General features: G+C 40.7%; 1 long non-coding RNA gene across 1 annotated transcript; it reads right to left on the bottom strand.

The window, feature by feature from the left end:
* Positions 1-11463: 11463 nt before the first annotated feature.
* LOC116040929 lies at positions 11464-19208 on the bottom strand. Its single transcript, XR_004102789.2, has 3 exons — positions 19197-19208; positions 16870-16872; positions 11464-11528 (listed from the first exon to the last, which is right to left on the bottom strand). It is a non-coding gene; the product is annotated as an uncharacterized LOC116040929 (long non-coding RNA).
* Positions 19209-19780: the final 572 nt, after the last annotated feature.

The following is a 19780-nucleotide window of genomic DNA, read 5'->3' as shown; positions in this document are numbered from 1 at the left end:
GTAAATAGATGGTATAGTGAAAGGCGGGTCCTTTTTTTATTATACAACGGCAGCCTCTATGCTTAAGGGATTGATTATGGCTCCCATCAGACCAGTGTTTGCGCACTCTCTGATCCCCTAGTAGAAGCGAAGTTAGCTGCAAAAAGAGCAGAGCATTTAGCTCTGACACTTGTGTGTGAAGGGAAGGGGATAAAGACTTTACTGGAGAAGATGAATAACCCTCTCTGCTCTTTCAGAAGTGCCAATTTAAGAGTTTAACTTAAGAGATGCTCGGTGTGTCAAATGAGCCCCTAAGTAAGCAAAGCCATTTAAGTTCTCTGTCACTTGGGTCCATAATTTGAGGCGAAAGTGCATGTTCTTTTTTTTCTTCCAATGATAGAATTTGAATCAAATTCTAAAATTTCCTTTTTTATTTTTCACCCCCCCCCCTTTTTTTTTTTTTGCATAGTTGTCATCCGGCTCCCTAATTAGCTGTCATGAGTTCTTACTTCCAGAAAATCCATTCATTCCTCACTTGCATAGATATTGCCAGCTTACACATCTTAAAGCACTTGCTATGCTTTGCTAAATGCCATCTTACCTGCAGAAAAGTGTGAGACGGGCCAAGGAGGTTGTCTCCATTAAACACTTTAACAATTCAGCTTAACGTGTTTATTTTCTCTGCCATGCGAAATACAAATACATGTAGTGTGGAGCAACATACTCAGCCATTCAACACTCAAGATGTTTAGCATTGCGTTGCGTCATCACGCTGTCATGTTCTCAACATGACACAAAAATCAGCATAGAATTCTAGGGAGCTAGCTGTGCAACATGCTGCTTCATCCCAGCGTGCCACCTACAAGTGCAAAAGTCTGTTTTATCTTTCAATCAGAAATGTATACAGCGGAGTGAGTGAGGTCACAATGATGCTATCATGACTGGGCAGGGCATTTATGTCAAGCCAGAAGAAAACTGACTAAACATACATTAATTTTGTAGCTCAGCAGTTTAAATGTCTAATCCAGCTAACTTGTTTTTCTTTCTTTTGTGAACAAAGGAGCAGCACCACTGATTTAAAGATTTGTAACCGATCCTAAAAGCAGGCTTATGTCATCTGAACCCTAATGGAACCGACAGAAATGCAACCAGGGGCCTTATGCGCTCTTAAATGTCATCAGGGGATTCTTAACTTCTTCAACAATGTATACATTTTTACACTTTTCTCTTAATAAATCAAACAATGACTAAAACATGTTTTCTTCGTAGCTGTAGAGAACATAGTCCTGAATGAGGTGATGTAAGAACTTGAAAGATCAGAGCTTTCACAGGGTTTTCTTTTTTCTGCCAATGGGTTTTCCTAAAAGCTACCTAGCAGATCAGCGACCTCAGTCTAGGTGGCGGTAATGCACCTTAACGCCGGTTGCCATCCTTCATAAAAAGGAAAGAAGAAGAAGCGACCTCAGTGCACTTGCCAGTCAATCAGAAAGCACAGATGGCAGAGTGACAGGTAGGGTGAAAAAAAGGTCAGAAACTGACAGGTTTGATAACAGAATGTAAGTCAGGGCTGCAGCTATCGATGTTTTTTATTGTCGATTAATCTGACGATTTTTTTCTCGATTTAATCGATTATTTGTGTGGACTATATAATGTCACAAAATGGTTAAAAATGCTGATCACTGTTTCCCAAAGCCCAATATGACGTCCTCAAATGTCTTGTTTTTAGGGCTGCCATCTCTTCGTTTTGGTCTTAGTCGACTAAGATTTCTTTAGTTGATGAGTCATTTTTTATGGTTATACATGCTTAATTACTCATTTCCAAGAAACTTATGAGCACATTTCTGGTAAGCACAAGATTTAAAGTGGTACTTTTGCAGGATTAATTGTGGAGAAACTCAGTTTTACAGATGGTTCATTAACTACATTTATATTGTGCTTTTCTAGTCTTAATCACCTCTCAAAGAGCACAGCTCTGTCGATTACATCAACTAATCGATTAATCGACAAAATCATATTGTTAGTCGACTAAGAATTTCTTTAGTCGAGGACAGCCCTACTTGTTTTGTCCACAACTCAAAGATATTCAGTTTACTGTAAGAGGAGTGAAGAAACTAGAAAATATTCACAATATATATTGAGATAAGATAATTCTTACTTTTTTTTCATAAAAAAATAAACCCAACCGATTAATCGATTATCAAAATAGTTGGTGATTAATTTAATAGCTGACAACTAATCGATTAATCGATTAATCTTTGCAGCTCTAATGTAAATTGATATTCTGCTTAAACAATTATTCACTTAAACATGATACTATAACTTTGATTATCATTTTAGTGTTCAGAGCAGAGGGTCGTCTCACCTTGTTATACTTTATTTACAGTTTGTCAAATGATATCAATCAGATTTTGTAGTGTATGCACACACACACACACGCACCCCATGGCAACCCTGAAACCAAAGTTTCACTTCTTCAATACGCATGTTCCCTCTGTCAAGTCGACAAGTGATTTTTATGTCTGTATCATTAAAGTAATTGCAAGTGCACATGTGTGATGTGATGTGGCTCTTCAAAGCAGTACCACCAATTTTAGGATCTTGGTTGGCCTCACCTGCAGTAGAGGTCGACCCCAGAATAACTTTATTTAAACAATGCGGTAAAGTTTGTAGGTGCAGAATATCGTGGTGGAGCAACAGACAATCATTTCTGAGCTGAGGGAAAATGAAATATAGTGATGTGATGAGGGTTAGGGTTAGGTTGCGCCACCCAAGGATGTAATTTCCACTGGGGAAGGAGAGGTCCTCCTCTCTTTTCAAAACCCTATTTTTGTCATTCTCACATTTCCTCACTAAAACATTTCTTCTTTTCTTCTGTACAGCCACCACAATTCAGACGAGAGAAGAGCAGGTTTAAATACTGCATGCTCATCTGGTCGCTTTTAGTTATTACCGCACACTTGCAGCAATTGAGCATTACTAGCAGCAGCATTACTAGCAAGTGTGTTTCACTTTAAGACTTTAATTTCTCCGGGTTTTGCCCCTCAGGCTATGTACATGTCACTGTCCTACCCTCTGATTGGTGGAGGTTGTAACTGCAGCCCGAGAGGAAGACTACAGACAATTCTGGGCTGGAAATTTTGAATTTAAAAAATGTATTAAAAAAAGTAACATGTAATCTTTCATTTACAGTCACTATTTTCCTGAAATCATATCAGAATTGAACATCAATCAAATATATGGCAGAAAGGCACCGTGCCCTTTGTAGTGAAGACGCATATGCAATACTCGTCTATCATAAAGTGCAACAAGTCCTCCAAACCATACAACAAGATAGGTTGTTTATTCCTACTCTCGAATACAACCCATTGGAGCACTTCATAAATAACCACTCCTAGAGGTGGCAGGAATTCTGACCCACAGGAGCGTTCTCTGTCCTCATATTAACGATGGTGTTAACGTAAAACCGTCACAGTTTGGTTATGTTTAGGCACCAAAACTACTTTTAACAGATAACTAAATTATCTGTTACATTACTTAACTTCCGGTTAAGCACGTGACATAGAACGTGACGTAGTTCCGTAAAGTTAAAAAAAAACCTTTCCGGTTACTTTTATTTTCAAATGGGACACAAACCCTGGTCTCCCATCCACCACCCAAACCTACCTCATGTGGAATTTGCCACTCACATACATCTTCACCTTACTTCCTGCTTTGCTCCCGTTTCATGATAAATGTGTTATTTGCTGGACAAATATGAATACATACATGCTAAAAAAAAAAAAAGGATTCACAAGTTGTTCTTGATTAGATTGAAGAACCTCTGACTTCACATGTCTCTTCCACTTCTACATTTTCATCCTTGACAATACCCCACTACTAAAACATATTTGCATTGCTTCTGACACCTGAAATTCAGTGAATATGTTCCAGATTGCAATTTTCTTTAAAATATCAGAGAACGTGTTTCTATTAAATTTATCTGCAAAATGTTCATGTTCACTGCCAACACTTTTCCTTCAATAGCTGCACATTGCATCAAAAAGATGTTTACAGTAAATTTAGGCAGCTCAAACCAGTTAAAGTTAAAGTTTAATACGGATTGTGGATGAATAAAAAAAAAAAAAAAGTGGCAGCAATGACCACTAGTATGAAAAGGGATGCAGGGTTGTTGGGAATGTACAAAGCTTTACACACTCCCAGCTACTCTTACTACAGCTGCATGTCGCAGTAATTTTTTAGAGACAGGGTTGGTTATTCAGCTCCAAACCAGTTGAGTAAACATCTGAATTAAAACAAATTATTATTATTATACAAGTAATTGGAATTGACTGCGGTTGGATAATTCAAGAGGAAAACTGAACTGTGGCCAAAATGCAACACCAGCCCTACAGCACTTATAAAATGCCTGTCCACATCATTTGAGCATAAAAAATAATAATAATTTACAGTAACTACAGCTTTTAAAAAAAAAAGCCAAAATACTGAGCCAATACAACTGCTTAGTCCTTTATTATAGTTGACAGCTAGGGCTGCACAATGATCTTCATTCATCACCTGTCAGCACTGGCCATTGTAATTGAATAGCTTTAATTACTTTCAGTGCAGGGGTGCTGATGGTTGTTGTGAGTAGAGTCGAAGGGGGATTCAGCATAACATGATGTTCTCCAGGCTGAAGAAAAGTAAGCCAAAAAAAACACAACGAATTACTGTCATTCTCCTCTAAGTATGTGTGTGTGTGTGTGTGTGTGTGTGTGTGTGTGTGTGTGTGTGTGTGTGTGTGTGTGTGTTTGTACATCCTTCTGCCTGTGTCACTGTCAATCACTCTGTGAGCACACAAGATGCACCATGTGTGTCTGTGTCTTCTGGGAGCGTTGTTCTGGGGAACTTGTGTGCTCTCATAAATCTGACATTACTCTGCACAGATGACTAAATATGTCCATCTACTCGCTTGTGATTCAGGCAAACTAGCCACTCTCCCGATGCGTCCACCGCTGTCCCGATGATGACTGTGGCTCACTAAACCCTTCCCCATAACTAGCACCCACACACCCACCCACACCACACACACACACACACACACACACACACACACACATTTTGTAGAGAAATTGAGGTTGCTTTGTCAGTGGCCAGGCAGTGAGGAGCCTTGTACCAGGGGAGTAATTGAGATGGCTGGTGAAAAGGGGAGCAAGGCTTAGATAACCATCCACACAAGTTCCTGGCTGTTGTCCAATTATACCCAGCAGCCTTCACCACCTCCTGAACTCCAATTACGGCCGGCAAAGCTTGGCTGGTCAGAGAACCTGTCACCCTTTCTTGCGTACACTCCTCCCCTCCCTCCATCCTTCCCAACCAACCCCAACTGCCTGAAAGAAATAGCAAAGTCAAAGCAATGTGCAATGTCCTCTGGTGCCTCAATGTGTCTGTTTGTGCGTGTATGTGTGTGTGTAAGACAGAGAAAGACAAGGATGATGTTTTGAACACAACTTAAAAACTAGCTGCTATAAGAAGATATGTAAACATTTAGAAAATGCCATTAGACTTCAGGGGGTTAAGGTACCATTTCTAAAAGGTTTATAATATAGGCTATGGAAAAAATAAGGAGAGCATCAGTTTCAGGTAAACATTTGACCAAAGTGTGTTTGATCACTGGTCGACTTTTTACTATATCCGTCCATATATCCTCACCTGTCTCTGTCCAGGGTCCTAAAGACCTGAAGGTTTGATGAGGCTCCTAAATGTTTAATGGAGCTAAACTAAATCCAGCTCTAGACCTACATCCCTTGCTGTACTTGCCGTACTGTATGGACAAGTAATATTGTAACTAAAGTGAACCAGGTATCCTACTAATAAATGTTTTAAAGTTATGTTACTCTAAACATTGCCATGTTTTCCGTGTCAAACCTTCTGTTACTTTCAGATAATGCGGGGACAATCAATGATTTGAACCGGAGCCTTGAATCCTCTGTTAGAATGTCTCTGAACAGCTGATTGTGTTTGTAAAAGTACAACTTGACCTTATCAAAAGAACAGAATGAACATGCAGTATCAAACATCAGTCAAAAGTTAACTAAATTAATCAAAGCTGTACTAATCCATATTTTGATATTAATAACAGATCAAATGTGTAATGTGAAAGGGGTTGCTCGGTGACATGAACCCACAGGGAATTATTACCCAAATCTGCAGTTTTCCTCAGCTTGAGGGAGCGCTTTAGTCTCTTTAAACTCATTGGGGGGTTTTTTTGGCACATAAACTCTGGCAGCAGCAGGCAGCCGTTTTCAGAAAGAAAGAAACTCTGATAAACCCACTGCACACTACCTGCCCAACATCAAACAGCAGACAGTGGTGCATTTAGCAGCCAACTATTTCCTTCAGAGCTAAAATCGAGGGTGAACATTGGAATTAGATTCCTCAGGTGGACAGAAACCCAACTCAGAATGAATGCTAATGTTGCTCTGTGAACATTTGCTACACATGCGTTGCTATATCAGCATTATTAGGTGATATGTCCACTGCAACCACATTGTCCAAATAAAAATAATAATAATAATAATAATAATAATAACTACCTACTACTACTACTACCACAACAAAAAAAGTTAACTGATCTGACTGTAATCTGTAAAATTTGCAAAAGTTGTAAAAATTGTGCAACGATTTAATGTCTTTCATTTCATTTTATCACATAGTTGTTTTATACTTTATCCCCAACACTTTCCAATAGGTACTTTCAAAGTTTTACCCGTTCTATATATAAACAATGTTGAAATGAACTGGCAACACCATTCCACAGTCATATAGGATATTTGATGAGTGCAGTAAAAGTGATGAGAGCTATGACATATACTGCAGCCTCATGCTGTAAAACAAAACTAGTAATAAACACAGAGCAGATCAACAGCAGCAATCAAGAGTGTGTTTTCAAATGTAAATGGTCCCAGATGTACATTGCTATATCCATATACCATTCCATGTCTACATAGTACCCTTGGAAATTCTAAAGGAATTGAATGAGTGAGAAATGCACAGCAATCTTGCAAATGTTAAATTACATCATTAGCATTTACAACTTCAGAGAAGTTGTTTGATTGCTTTGTTGTTCTTCTTTGCGGACAAGGTTTATTGTGCTATTATTACCTCGCTCCCTTCCCTGACTTCTGTTTTCTTCTATTGAACAAAATCTTTTAGTCATGGCCCGAGGAGTCTTTGGAGATTGCCATCTTTATCAAATGTATCTGATCGTTTGCTGTGCATTGTTGTGTTACCGTGTGGTTGTATGGCTTCTTTTTTTATCCCCCCATTGTGGGTTTCATTTGTCCTTTGGGACTCATAAACAATCCTAACATTTTGATTGATGCATTTATTTCCCAGTTTCTGCTCGCCCCTAAAGCGATACTTGCTCTCCTTTTATACTTACTCAAAGCACCCTGCCATAAGCGAGATGTTATTCAAAACAGTTTGTGGTAATGACTCCAATCTGGAATGAAGTAGCTTGGCCTCAATTTGGGCGAGTGATATGAGGCTCTGACTCTCACCATTTCTTTTGAGTAGGGTTTTTAAAATAGTGGTCAAAATGTATACTGAACTGAGACCAGTTAAATGTTATTGGCCATCAAAATTCCACTTTGGGTACTTTTTTATTCCTTGCCTCGGTGTGTGTGTGTGTGTGTGTGTGTGTGTGTGTGTGTGTGTGTGTGTGTGTGTGTTGCAGATGGAAATGTTTATGACTTCCTGCATGAGGCTAGAAATGTGAACAACAGCACTTATGGTTTGCCGTTTTAGATACCATGGACAGTGCCACTGTCTCACAATGTGATCAGCACTTTGGACAGCTCCATTGGCTTTGCACATACAGCACTGAGCCTGAACAGGCCCATTTACTCTTAAGCACCAAGAACTTTGGATAACTTTTGACTTCCATCACCTTTTGACCACAGTGAGCAGCTCAGACAGCCCTAAAGAGCCATGTAGGAGTACTTAGAATTTTAACCCTTACTAGCATATGGATAGCAGGGTAGCTATTTGTCATAATGTAGCAGAAACAGCAATATGCAACTCATGGAGGGCATTAAATTGTTAGTCGCTGTTGAGCTGTATTCTGGGAATTATGACACCTGCAGTGGTACAATTTTAGGTCTCCCACCGTTTAACTGGGTTGAATGTGAGAGAAGAAAACATTACATGCCTATATAAAACTGCATTTGTGTTTCATTATTACTTTATTCCCCTGAAAGTATATAGAAAATTGCTTATCTGTTTATAATGAAACATCAGCACTTAGGTTCCATGGGTACTAAGTTGGTTTCCAAAAACCTAGGGTATATCTTTGATTCACACATAGACTTTGAGAAACACAGTCGGTTATTTAGTCCTGTTAATTTCAATTAAACATTGCTAAACTATACATCTTCTCTCTAACAGCTAGAACAAAACATGTATTGTTTTGGCTCCTCTTGTTTCCACTTTTGTAATGCATTTCTTTAAGCCAAGAAGCCGTAGCTAGATTTCAGTTAGTTCAAATTTCTGCTGCACAATTACTAACCAAAACTTCACAGCATTCCCATATTACACTGGTGCTTGCTTTGCTACACTGGCTTCGTGTCAGATTTTAAAGCGGAATTCCCTATAATTTATTTCAAGGCCTTACACAGCTTGGCTCCATCAGTGAGTTACTAATGCTATATTGGTCCACTAGGCCTCTCAGGTCATCCTAGCAAGCACTCAAGGACAAAAGTTAAGACTTGTGGTATCTGAACTGGATGTCAGGTCAGGGAACTCTGTCTTTGTTTTAAATCTCATTTTAACATATATTTATTTTTAAATTCATTTTACTGATGCTTCCCTCCCTCAATTTGTTCTTGTTGTTTTAGCAGCCCTTTTTTCTTCTTTATTTCGTTCTCTATTAAATGGAGTTCAGAGTTCTGCTTACAAAAGAGCAACGTGTAGGACTGGGCAAGGCTGCCAAAATATTTTACTGAATGACTCAATGAAGTAATGCTATTTTGCTTTCAGCAGATAACACACACAGTAACATTTTAGGAAACATTATTAGTAATGTGGATAGTAAGCCAATTGTTTTCAGTCATAGGCATTCATTGTGCTTTTGACGTGGCTGGAACATACTTACTTTGGAAAACTGTATCAGTTAACCAATAGTGTAGGTTTGGTTTCTGAAGTGGGGAAGACATGATTAAGTCTGGGATTCTTCAATATTTACATATTAAATAACATAATGAAATTGGTTCGTGCTTTCTACAATAATTGTAGCCTAACAAAACACTTATTACATTATTATTGTTACAGCACTAACTACTTGATATCTATCAATATTTATTGTCACTGTTGATACTTGAAAATAATGTTTTTACATCTTTAATAAACCATCCACTGTCTTATTACTGCATCTTTAAAAAATAAATAAATAAATAAATAAATATATATATATATATAAATACCATCCACTGTCTTAATTACTGCATCTTTAAAAAAAAAATATATATATATATATATATATATTTTTTTTTTTTTACAGTTGACACTGTAGAAAATATATATATATATATATATATATATATATATATATATATATATATAGATATATTTTTTTTTTTTCTACACAGTGTCAACTGTAAAAAAAAAAAAAAATAGAAAAAGAAAAAGAACTCACACCACTATTGCAAGTGAAAAATATAACTTACTGAGCTTTGCATTTTTTGCAGTTTACTTTATAAGATGCTACAAATTTAAGAAACTGAAACTTAATTTCTTACATCTTAATTTATGTGAAATAAGCAAATAAAACAAACCCAAATTATGACCTAAAATATTAAATCTAATGTATATACATGTTATAATTTATTTACAAGATGGGTATCTCTCTGCCCTGTTAGACGCTGCTCTCCCTCACATCTGCCTGCTCCGTGGCCGGTGTGTGAGTGACAGCCCGGTCAGCGAGCTTGTTACGTTGCGCCTGCAATCTCATGTGGAGCTTTATAACTTCGAAAAACCACAGGTTCCAGTTAATCTTATAATGGATATGTGTGTTGTGTTATTTAAACAAATCGGGGAAATAAACACCTCTTGTCCGCAAGTCTCCTGAGAGAGCTCCAGCCAGCTCAAAGCGGAGTCTGTGAAGGTGGACAGGCCGACCGGCAAGCCAGCGACCCCGGCAAGCCAGTGACCCTGGCAGGCAGCGGCCGGCTGTCACGTCAGACCGCTTCTGAACTCCGACACGGTCGCCCCAAATTTGCAATTAGCCATACATTTTCGTAAAACAGCCAATATTTTAGCTCTAGATAGTTGATTTCTCCCATAAAAAAGTCTCAAAAGTGATTTTAGTGATGAAACAGCAGACAAACAATGTAAAACGTTTCCAGTTTGTTGTTTGCCACAACAGCAATCCGCGGTTGTTGTGATTGTTTCGGCGCTTTGCATTGTGGGATACAGTAGGCGAAATAGACTGGTCCGAGGCATACTGGAGATTTTCTCCGAATCAGTACGACATCCGGGTATTTTTGGCTTTCTGCAGATTTTACTTTGTTTGCATACTACATGCTACATTTTGGCCAAATCAGTACGCACTGCTAGTATAGTATGCAGTTTGGAAAACAGCACTGGGACACACTGCTGTATCAACATCTATTTAACATCAACATATTTGCAGGTAGACTTTAGTTTGTGGTGGGGGAGTCACAAAGTCATACCCACAAATCAGGTTATAGTGCAGTGTTTTCAGAAAATGTCACCCCAGTGCCTGTTGTTTATGGTCTTTGCAGACCCAGCTTCCTTGCTAGACTTCCCAGCATGAGCCTAAGTGCCTAGTTTGCCAACTGGCATGTTTCTGCTCCCAGCCTGGACTGCAGCCTAATTATGCATCTTAGGTCCTTTGTTTGTAGGTTGAGTCACTGAGTTAATTCTCCTCTCAGTTCCTATTTTCATGCTTTGCTTTTTGCTGAGCGAGACCGATTGGCCAACTGGCGAGAATCTGGATTCATCGGTCTGATGGGTATATGCATATAGATGATGTTCTCTTTCCACCCACCAGGTGACCTTTCCAACACGTATACAGGAAACAGGTAGAGCAAGTTGTGCTTGAGTTGTGCAGCTTGAGATGTACTGTACAATAAACACAGATGAAAGATCCGTCTGGCACTCTTTTGATGTCAAATACTCTTCAGAAACTTTGTGAGTCCAAACTTTTCCAGAAGCGTCTCTCTGTTGTGTCAAGTCTGGCAAATTCACTACTCCTAATATCTGGAATATCATTGCAGGGGTTCTGCTTTGTCATCCAGGCTGCTTGTGTCCTGTAAAGTCAAGGCTTGTTTACGTGACCTTTTCCCATGCCCCATTGTTATCCATCTTCACCCATTGATGTGTTGCAGTTGTTAGTGTCAGCGAAGGTCATTTCTCTACAATAAATGAGGCCAATTGAGGCCATCTCAAGCAGCTTAATTTGATTGTTGAAGATTTTTCTGTTCTTAAGATGGATAGTTTGGATATTTTAAAGTGGGGTTCTATGAGGTACTTATCCATAGTCAGTGTATTACCTATAGTAGATGGTGGTCGGCACGCCCCCAGTTTGGAGAAGCAGACGGGAGTACCGCCACAGAAGCTAAGCAATGTACTGCTGTGGATGGGGGCTGCAGCAAAACATATTTCAGCCAAAAAAAACAATATCAGTTTAAGTGTACGCTATATTTACATAATGTTCACTGCTTTACCTTGCCGTCAGACAGCCCTTTCCTTTGGCACCATATTTTCTCAACCGTAGAACTTCCATACAGTGTTCAACCTGAAAACTGGCAACCATGTCTAATATAAATTACATTTACATACTAAATACTAGGGATGTGAATCTTCACTGGTCTCACGATTCAATTCGATTACGATTATCCTGTCAACCATTCAAATCGTTTTGATATCACGATGCATCACAGTGCGTCACCTCCACAATATTATTATATATTTCTACACATGGTATTCATCCACAAATTCAAGCAGTCAGACATATATGAACTCCCCTTTATATTGTATCTGCTCTTAAAAAAGACACTTCCTGAATGTAGCGGAGTCTAACCACAGCAGACTAAAGGCAAAAACAAAAATGCAGCGACCGGAAAATCAACAAGTAACATCAGTAGGCAATAATTGATTATGGTCTGTCACTGCATCGATGCAAAATCATCCCTGTCCGCATTGCAATGCATCGATGCAATGATTAATTTCAACACCCCTACTAAATACTAACGGCAAATAAATTTACAGAGTATGTTTTTTATATATATATAATGAAATATATATGAGGGACTCAGGAAGCCAACCCCCGTATCTGGAGTCACAGTCCTAAACTATTGGGAAAACATTTTAGTAATATATAAATGTTATTTTGAATAGACAAGTTTAAAACTGGCCATACAATTACATCTTTCCTAGTTATACTATGTTGAAAGTAAGATACTGTGGCAAGCCTGAGCTCTTAGATAGCTCTCAGGCTGAGAAAAGATGATCTCATAGCAGACAGGATGTTTATTGGTGGCACTAGCTTCATCATCAACACCACAACAACAACTGTTTGCACATACAATGGGGAGAACGTCAACAATCATGCACACATCACTCAAAGTCCAACCCCATTCATTCATAATTACTAATTGTATATAGCAACAATGGAAGTGTTGAAACATTGTGGAGCACAATGGGAAACACACAAATAGCAATGCAGGAAGACAAAGAATGAAACCTCCGTCCTAGAGTGCATTATCTGCCTATCTCATGTAAGTGCAATCATGTCGATGGCCGATCATGGATTCAACTCTCTGTATCATGTTGCCATTATTTCAAAATAAAAGTGCACTGTTATTCAAGATAACTTCATCTAAAAGTAATAAATCCTGCAACTGCATTTGAAGAACCAAATTAGAAGGCTGAGAATTAACAGAAAAATATCAGCCTGATAAGAACTTGTTATTCTGGTTTACTTAAGCTACATTTAAGGAACAAGGCTGTATTTTCATATACTGCTTTGGCCATCAGTCCTATTTGTTATGATAGCATATTTCTTTCAAGTTACATTGCTGAAATATCAGAAAACACCAAAATTGCTTGAATGGACAAATTATAGCAGTAATAATGACCCAAACTATAGAAAGAAGGGCCAGAACATACCCTTTAAAATGCCGTCACTCTGTCTCAGCTTAAAGCTTTAGTGCATAACGTTTTTATAATAATGAATGTCCGTTACATTCAAGTCATTGCCAAATGAGTTGATACAAAGCTAATTGACTATCAGCTCCACAAAACTCTCTCTGTATTTCTTAGCATGGCTGTGTTTAGAAATTGGTGTCGTCCGGCGACTTTCGCACGCAGAAACTCGAGTGAAGATAATTACTTCTTCTGAAGAGTTTTTTTTTTTTTTAATCCTCCGTGTCCTCCTTGGCTACTAGTAACTGTGTGGAGGAGGGGTTGGGGTGAAGGGTGATCACGGAAGGCTTGTATCATGCGGATGCACCGATAGAATTGTTGTCATTACTTAGAATTCCTCATGGGGGTGACAGAAACTAAACACAATAGCTTTAAACCTCTGTGGGTGAGATAGGTGTTCAAATTCATAATGAACATGCTGGTGTTTACCCTAACAGAGCAGGTGGCTGAACAGAGATCGCTGTAAAGTTTAGGTAGGATGAAAATGTACTTTGGAATCTGAGTTTAGAGTGACATTGTGGCTTAGGGCAATACATCAGATTGTGAGGCTGCACTTCTTCACCATTAGCTGAAGCTAAAGGTCAGGATCTAACAGCAAGGCAATTTATTTTCGCAAATATCAAGTCATAATAAGCTTCTACATCTTGCTGCTTTGCTTAATACAACTGGGCAAAGAGCCTGTGTCATAATCAGATTCTTGAGTCCCTCAAGTACACTTTGGAACAGTTCAAAATTATTGCTGTTATGTAATATACAATATATCCATTTGCAGCCAATTCTGCTGCCAAACTTAAACCTTCCTTTCACAGAAAATATATAAATCTGCAATAAATGGCAAAGCCAAGGGATGGGAAACTAAAGAGCTGTATCTCTGGGCCCCCCTCCAATTTTCAGTCAGTCAGTCCTCTGCGTCCCCTTTAGAGGACATTGCAGGAGACGCAATGGAGCACATTTCTCTAGCAATTACTTCAGTAAAACCGGAGCAGTAAGAGTTCAGTCAGCTGAAGGATTTGCAGGCTTGTAAAAGTCTTTATTCCTCCAACATACACTAATCTTCTTTTTCTTACCATGCTGCAGCCAACATGACAGCTCAGATAAGAACAAATGAAGAGACAGGGGTAAGAAAGCAGATAAATAAAAAGTGACGCATCTGATAAAAATGTTGTGGAGACAGCATCATCTGATCAGATATGAGTGTTTCTGGAATTTATGGAGGCTTTTCACAAACCTTTGTGCAACAGAATACTAACAAAAAAGTAAAAAATGAAGGTGGTTCCTGAGCTTTTCAGTAATATTCAAGCTTGTTTCTAAAATATTGTCTTACTGATTGTTAATGGATGTGATCATGGCATTGATCAAATTATTCTGATGGCATAAGTGTTTCCTTAATATAAAAGCAAGAAAATGGTTTTAACAACTGATACTGTATGGGTTTCTTTAAGCTCATTCATTCTCATTTTACCAGGTCAGATCAGGCCGGTAGCAAGAATTTAAGAAATTCTGAGATCATTAGTCCAAGTTCTAAAACCCCCACATTCTCCTGAGGACATGATCTCAGTGTCCTCGTGGTGTGGTCCTGGGTCAGACACATCAGGGGTGTTGGTCAGTTAGGGAAAACACCTGCAACTCTTTTTCTGTTTAAACTCACACACAGATCCCATCACTAAGATGGGTGCTCTATGTGTGGAGTATTAGCTTCTTTACAGGAAACGTCCAACAGTATCATTATTGGTCAATTCTAGTGAATATATCATCACATCTAAGAAAAAAATCTACTGGTGCCAAAAATGTACCACATCAACAGTATTTGAACAGTTACTGTGTGTCACTGCCACTCATCATGTTTAAAAAAAATCCCTAGTCCCCTCAGACATACCTCTTCTTCATTTCTATCCATTAATACATCGTCCTTCTTTCCTCTTTTATCCCATCAATTTTAAAATTGAAGTGGCAACTCCCTTTAGCCTGGTTGACACCAGACCCTTCTCAGTTGTAACTGAGAGTGGGTCTGGGGAAGGTTCATTCACAGCTCATTTCCAAAGGGGCGTCACCAACGGACGCTGCTCAAATGCCTCTGGGCGCAATTGGATAGACCTAAAACCAATCAGAGCGATGAAGGAGATGACGCTTCAACGTCGCTGTGCTATCGTCATCGTGTAAAGCCCGCCTCAACGGTTGTGATTGGTGCCTCGATTTGGAAAAATTGGAAATGGGCTTGAATGGGCTCTTGGCCAGACGGACTTGCAGAGCAAATCTCAAATTTGCCGGAAGTTCGTCAGGGTTTTCCCAGGCTAAACTCCCTCCGTAGCCTCACAAAAAATGACATACTCAAAGTATCGCTCTTGTCACTTAAACACACAGAAGCCAATTACCAACCACTATCCCTTTAATCATTCTAATTACAGGGTTTCTGAAGGTTTCACCAATACAAATTTAAGACTTTTTAAGACCATTATGAATTAAAGTTAAGACCTATATCACAACATCATAAAAAGAAAAGGAAATGCAGTCACAAAATGAATTGCTTTCTTGCATATAGTAGGCTTCAAATACGTTGTTAGAAACTGACTTAAGCCCTAAATTCAGTTTTTTCCAGGCTAAGTATCCCTAAATTTGCACTTCCCCACAGCCTATGGTACAAAAGAGACTGGCGCAAATAATACGAAAGCTGATTGGCTGCAATATAAGTTGCATGTTGGTTGTAATGCAGCAAATTATATTTGGACTACAAAAGAAAGAACTACAACACCACAAAATCCCAAAAAATAAATAAAAATGTTTTCTCAATTCAGTACACTCAGAGATCTGGCAACTCCAGCCTAAATCGGTCTGGTAAGACCAGTAGCTAGTTGTGGCTAATGTTTGCTAATGATAACAAACTTTTTTAGCTTTGTAACTGAGTCAGTTTGCTGAATTTAATTCTTGTAGCGGTTGTCCCTTTCCACTCAGGTTGCCTGATGATGATGTCCTGACTCATAAGAATCTTGGGAGATGGGGAAAAATTCAAGATCTCGTTTTCCTGTAATTGCAACTTGTGGCCACAGTTGCTGTTAAAGCGAGATCGTTTCACTTTTGTTTAAATTCTAGACTTGAATAAAAGCAATGGCCATGTTGGGAAATCTGTAGTAGGTCAGCTTTTAAAAGGCAATTTCATCTAAATACATAAAGATAAACAGACCACCAGGTGCACGGTTAAATCCCAGGAAATGAATCTGAATTATGAAGGAGAGTCGATATTCGACTGTATAGAAGAAATGTTTTAAAACCTGGCAGAAAGAGTTGAGTAGAGAAAAGTTGAAAGGCGGAAAAGTTGGGATAAAGATTGCAAAGAGATGAGACATGGCTCTAGGTGGAATAGAGGCAAGCTGTGATTAACTATATCAAGAAGAATCCCCTTAATGATTTAACCAAAAAAGGGAACGTGTCATCAGTGCAGACAGCTCACTCATTATATGAAGCAATCACTGCTCAGTTGTAAAAAAAAAAAAAAAAAAAAAGTGAAACAGAGGAGCCTACAACCTGCTTAATATTGAACACAAAAACAACTAATTGAACTCTTCTTAGCTCAAATAGACACTTGACAGTATACAAACTGGCAGGAAATTAAGCTACAGGGAAAATGAGGATACAGTATCCATTGACACATCTTCAAGTGGTACACTAATGCTCATTTAGTCATCCGCAAACTAGCTTTTTGTCACAGCCTCGTCATCATGTGCTCAGTGGAAATACACAGTAGGTTTGCAGCCACCGGCTTTGCAGCTGACGGCTATGCCAGCGTATGAATTTATTTCTTCTTCCTAAACATTAGCCTGCGTCCTCTTTGAACATGGGCTCTGACAGATCTGTGGCAGACAGCCGCCATCTTTTTATAAACAAATGAGTCATGCAGCTTGGTCTCTTGTCACCAGAGCCTTGCCTTGAGGCCGCATTCTGCAATGAAAATCTGCAAGGTGGGGAAAACAGCAGTGTTTTGCTGTTTCACAGTGACTACAGCATATGGCATCACTTCATATTAACTCACACTAGCGTTACTGCAAAATTCTTTATTCTGGCAGCGAACAAAGTGTGTCTCTCTCTTTGCTGTTCATAAAACAAGAGCTTTAACTGGGACAAACAGAAAACCATATCATAATCATTATGCTGGCATCTCTTCACTTAAAGCAGGACTTTAAGACCAATCCATACATTATGATACACACTCTAATGTGGAAGCTTAAAGGGACACCACCAATTTTACATGTCAAGGCCTGTTTACAGGTCTTGGAGAGTACAACTGTATATGTGAAACGATAGTTACGTTATTGTAACTCCAGATTCTATGAATATAGGCGTAGCCCTCTAAGCCATGCTATTGGGTTTATCCCTTCGCGCATGCGCTAGAGGTCGACCGATTCATCGGTTTTGCCGATTAATCGGCACTGATAGTTGATTGGTGGAACTATCGTTATCGGCAAAAATCCATACCGATGGTTGCGGCAGTTGCTGGAGCGGCTGAGAAGCGCGCACTGTCATTCATTACACAGTACGCGAGAGCTGAGAAGGGTCTGCTGGCATCATACATTACAGAGGCGAAATAAAAACTATCACTGATGCCTCGTGTTGTTTATTTTCGACACTTGTTACTGTGCGCTGCACGGAGAGCACATGGTGTGCGGAGAAGGCTGACATCAGATGCGCGTTTAAAGCATCGACCGCAAAAAGGTATGTATACAGTACATATTAATTTGTTGAATAGATGCTGCATTAGTAGAGAAAGAACAGCACAACAGTATGTTTGTCTGGGGATGTAAACAGCCTTGAGGGATAACAGATTACTGTGTGCCCACAGCAGGAGGCTCCTGGCTATTTCCAATAGCCGGGCCGAGCGCACGCCGCCTTGGCGATTTATGAACGCTGCTGCTGTAACATTGTCTGTCTGTACGACGACATGTCTCCCTGCTACCACCGGGCTGAAGTGTTTTAGAACTTTCAGCACTGTGGTCAGCTCCAGGCAGTTTATGTGTGGGAGAGGGGGAGGTGGCCATTCTCCTCACACCACCTGTGATTCGCACGCTTACGACGGTAAGACGGTGTACACCGTCACGTGTAACGTCACCTTGCCCAGGGGAACCCCGGTAGACAGGGTCCGGGGGTTCCCCCAATATGACCGGTCAGACTGCAGAGAAGGAGGGATGGTCAACATTCGCCACTTGTGGTGTATGAGGTCCACCATGTAGCCCGCGAACATCGTGCCCAGAAGGCACATTACGGACAGCGCTGACACCTTCGCGCGTGGTGCGCGACAGGAGAGAGATCAGCTTGGCTCTCATGACAATCGAATTTATGTCCACGCCCAGATAAACTATCGATTGTGTGGGAACCAGTGAGCTTTTCTGCCAGTTTGTGGCGAAGCCCAGCATCTGCAGGTGCCGCAGAACTTCCATAGTGTGCAGCGCCGCCTTTTCCCGAGATGGAGCCAGAATAAGCACAGGACTCTGGCGCCTCATTTTTTCCGTAATGGCTGAAATGCCGTCTCCATGCACTTGGAAAATGTGCAGGGGGGCCAGTGAGTACCCGAACAGAAGCCGGTTGTACTGGAATGGGCCCCTTGGAAAAAGAAGCGCAGGAATCTCCTGTGTCTGGGAATGATTTGGATGTGAAAGTATGCGTCTTTCAGATCCACAGATGTAAACCATTCTTGGTGGAGAGCCCATTCCGCCGCTGGGCGAGACGTGAGATTGTGATGCCCAGCCCATGGAGGGCTCTGTCGAAAGGGCCGGTCACCGCCGTGAGAGGCGGGAGCGGTCACCAGGTCATTGTCTTCCTCGTCCCGCTGGCATGGCCGGGGGGAGAGGGATGACTGAGCGGCACCGTTCATAGTGAATGAGCGTTCGCTCCCGCTGTCTGCATAGTGACAGAGTGGTGGAGCTCCGCGTGCAGTGATGGGCTGGTGTGTGCTTGTGTGGGGAACGACTGTCATGTTGTCAGCGCACTGTTCAGTGGGAACAGGGGCTGCTTGGCTGAGGGGAAACTGTTCAAAAGGGCCGTTGTGTTTCCAGCTCTCAACCGTATGGGGACAGACATTCCCTGCGCCCCGACGCCGCTGTTTGTTGGGTGGCTCGGGGGGTGGGTTAGACCAGGTGGGGGCCGCCCTCATGGTCCTCCGGCTCCGTGAAGCCTGCCGGTCATGTGGAGCCGGCAGTCGCTGCGGAGGGGGGGTGGGCGGAGGAGCGGAGCTCGAAGCCTGGGAAAACGCTCCCTTTCATGGCGGTTGTCATGGCGACGGCGCTGCTGTGGAGGAGCTGCCTTCCAAGAGCCGAGCATTCGAAATCGTTCCACTTGGTGCAAATGGGACGTAGCTGTCTGTAGGCGGGGCCCAAATAGTCCATCAGGAGCAATGGGACCGTACAGAAGCTCACGTCTGATGTCAGTGGGTAGCGGTGTCATGTGGGGCCAGATGTTTCGCTGGGCCACAGTCCGCCACGCCATGACTCTGGACAACGCCACCGTGGACGCCGTGGTCAGGGTGAGGATCGCGGTCATAGCTTTGCCAATCTCCGTGGCTAGCTCTGGAGGAAGAGCTCCCGGAGTAATGGCCATGGCGGAGACGGCGGAG

The sequence above is a fragment of the Sander lucioperca genome, chromosome 12 (genome assembly GCF_008315115.2).
Source record: "Sander lucioperca isolate FBNREF2018 chromosome 12, SLUC_FBN_1.2, whole genome shotgun sequence".
Classification (NCBI taxonomy): domain Eukaryota; kingdom Metazoa; phylum Chordata; class Actinopteri; order Perciformes; family Percidae; genus Sander; species Sander lucioperca.
The sequence above is the reverse complement of the archived record's forward strand: the minus strand, read 5'-3'. Positions and strand labels throughout refer to the sequence as shown.